The sequence below is a fragment of the Lissotriton helveticus genome, chromosome 2_1 (genome assembly GCF_964261635.1).
Source record: "Lissotriton helveticus chromosome 2_1, aLisHel1.1, whole genome shotgun sequence".
NCBI lineage: Eukaryota > Metazoa > Chordata > Amphibia > Caudata > Salamandridae > Lissotriton > Lissotriton helveticus.
The window spans coordinates 1870854812-1870857969 of NC_136059.1; the positions used below are offsets into that span (position 1 = coordinate 1870854812).

The following is a 3158-nucleotide window of genomic DNA, read 5'->3' on the forward strand; positions in this document are numbered from 1 at the left end:
GGCGATGTTTGACCTTCAAGATGACCTTCAGGCGAGTCAAAATTATTTTCCGAAGGTGAGCGGCCAAACTGACCGTATCCACTTGGAATCCAACCACCTTGACGTAGCAGAACTGTTTGGCAGTGTTCATTTTTAGCACACGGGGCCAAAACTGTTTGATCCGAATTTGAATCATTGTGGAGTACATAAGCTGTGCACTAGAAAGAAGAATTATCAAGCGCAGTCACAGAGCGGTGTGTGCGTGCACATGTTTCCTAAAGAAACATGCAGATAGAGCAGGGGCGTAGCTAGAGCTTGTGGCGCCTGGGGCTATCCCTCAGATTGCCGCCCCTTTGGGAAGCGGGGGGAGGGGGAAGGCCGGTGAGCACTTGAAAGATGTCCAAGAGACACGTAGTATTGTTGCTAATAGTTACCTCGATCATGCAAGTTACATGCACATACATGAGGGATTTTAATTTTTGCCCGAGAGAAAGTGTGACTTCTAGACGTTGAAATGTCACAGACTCAGCCACCCACCCCTCTGAATCTGCTGCTGCTCTCCTCTTACCTCACTTGCTCCAAGCAGGGTCTATGGCAGGCAGGGGTGGTTCCAGGAGTTGCAACTTCATAGTCACTGGTGCTGAACAATACTAGCGCGTTCTTGCAAGGTACTTCAGAAAATCATGCAAATAGTTCAATAATAAAGCCAGACTCTTCTCATTCAGAGATGTGTAGGCAAGCATTGCAGCCATATGGACAAACAGTCTAAAAAGGTGAGGCGCTCCATAGACATGTGACATCTGTGCATCTGGATGATTAGCCTGAATTTCTGCGTACTGTGGCCTCTCAAACTTGTACAGCAGCTGTGTGCCGAGCATCACGTTAAAGTATTCCTTAATTCGAGCAACCACTTCGTTCACTGCATACTCCTTGTTATCTGTGTTGCCTCGCGATTTCTTGTAATTTGCTTGATCCTTCAAAATGGCATCAACACTTTTTTTAGCAGGGAGATAGAAGAGCTGCTTTTGCCTAGTTATCAAGTCCCAGTCATCAACCAGCCACGGTTTGAGCTCCTCTGGAATCTTTACTTTCACTTCAACTCTGTCCATAAATGTTTCCTCATTTTCCACCCCGGGTCCATACGAGCTCTGTTCTTACTGATGCAACTGTCCTTCAAAAATCCATTTATACTGCCCACTCCTCCCCGGGCCTCCGCTCCCGGCCCCACCACATCTAATTACCACGTGCCCGCCCCAGCCGCCGCCACCACCCGCGACACGTCATGGCGATATCGACCACTGTAGCAGGTCAGAAGGAGTGCAGGCTGGAGCGCGGCTTTGCACTTTTGAACTCCGCCTTTATAATTTATTTGGGGACACTGTGTTCATTTCCAAATAAATTATAAAGGCTGCCGCGGCCGCAACGGGCCTCCAGTGCCGCGGCCGCCTCAAAAATGGTGCTGCCTGGGGCGGACCGCCCCTACCTAGCTACGCCACTAAGATAGAGTCTGATGGCTGTAGTAGGTGCCGCCGAGCTCTTTGCCGGAGCAATGCTGCAAAAATGGCCCTGTAACAAAAACGGCCCCCAGGGTCCCAAATCCGGCCCCCACCCATGCGGCGCACCGGGGGAATGCCCGGTGCCCACCATGGGCAGTCAGGCCCTGGATATAATACTTTTCACCTCACAGCCCAGTCGAAAGATCCGGGGGCATGCATGTTGCAAAGCAAGGGCGTTAAACATGCCCCTGCTGCCCTGTGACCCATAAGCCCCTCCTCCCAACCCTTCAAGGGAGACATTCAGGCAAAGACCAATGAATATCTGTGAGAAAAGATAGACTTAGTGGACCCTTTTCACTTTCTGCAAGGGGGGGTGGGCGTCATTTTGAGTTATGCTGTTGTTGGTAAGGAAACATGTCTGACACGCTTTGCTAGCTCTGCAAAAAAAGACAAGCATTTTCAATGCAATAGGTCTCGCATTTGCGAGAGCTTGAGCTATTGGCATTGTAAATGACACTGCCTTTTATTTATGGGTTTTGAAACCCTGCAAGTGGTGCGTAAACATGAACTTTGTACTTATAATCCTTGCTTACAAGAAGTAAGGCTGGCAGTAAAAGAGGTGCAGAGGGTCTATCAGCTTAATTATATAGCTGGACTGTCAGTCCGAGTCATCAGGATCTCGGGGTGTATAAATCACATAAAGACAGCATAATTCAATATACGGTGAACACCATGTGTATAGGAAAAGCCAACACAGCGCAGATCATTCATACATGGCTGACAAATCCAGAACAATTAGTGAAGGGTTTCCATCAAATAGACTCAGTGATCAGTCCTATCATTTGGCCAAACCCAAGTGCATGTCAGTCTGGTCCCCTGATCATTGGGACAGCAAACACCGCAAAACCAAGAACAGTGCAAGAGAGACAGTCAAACAAATATCTGTCTGATAACGGGCCAACATGTTTCTGCCTATCGCGTATAAAATCCCATGGCATTCGTCAGGGCCTCTGTTCTTTCAATAGTTGCACAAGTAGTAGTGAAACAAAAGAAACACCACCACCACCAAAGTGAGAGAAATAAAAAATTAGAAAGGTTGAATATGGTACAACCTGTAACAACCACAGACATTAGCCCTCCATGTCAATAAGGAAATACAAATTCTATGGAGGAAAATGTATAGTCGTTAATTATGGACTGACTGCGTCAGTTACCCACACACCTGGTATCACCAAAAATAAATGAAAAAACTATATAATATATTCATGCTCACCCTCCATGGTAGGGGGAAGGACCTCACCTCACCTGGACCGTGCTCAGGTTGTACGAGGCCCCGCGCTACATAGATGCAAGAAGGGAAACAGAAATGGAGCACCCTAAAGCGTAGATTACACAGCCTATTGATATGCCCAATGTCATTCCTGTATAAAAAATCCCCTTATATCTAGGGACCAACATGTAATGAGACTCTAGCACTCAAACTTAGTGCGCCCTGCCTCAAAGCCTCCCAGGTCTATCATCTAACACAAAATTGTACTCATACAGATATATTACGTGTTACTAGTGTCACTAGTCAAAAGCTACAAACTAAATCAACAACATTCTCTATAACTGTATTTACATACTGGGATTAAAAAGACTCCTTATTAGTCTGATCTGTTGTAGACTCACCTATCCGTCGGT

General features: G+C 46.8%; 1 pseudogene; it reads right to left on the reverse strand.

Annotated features, from left to right (window-relative positions):
• Window positions 1-629: 629 nt before the first annotated feature.
• Window positions 630-1103, reverse strand: LOC144819965 (mortality factor 4-like protein 1 pseudogene; annotated as a pseudogene).
• Between the last annotated feature and the right edge of the window lie 2055 nt (window positions 1104-3158).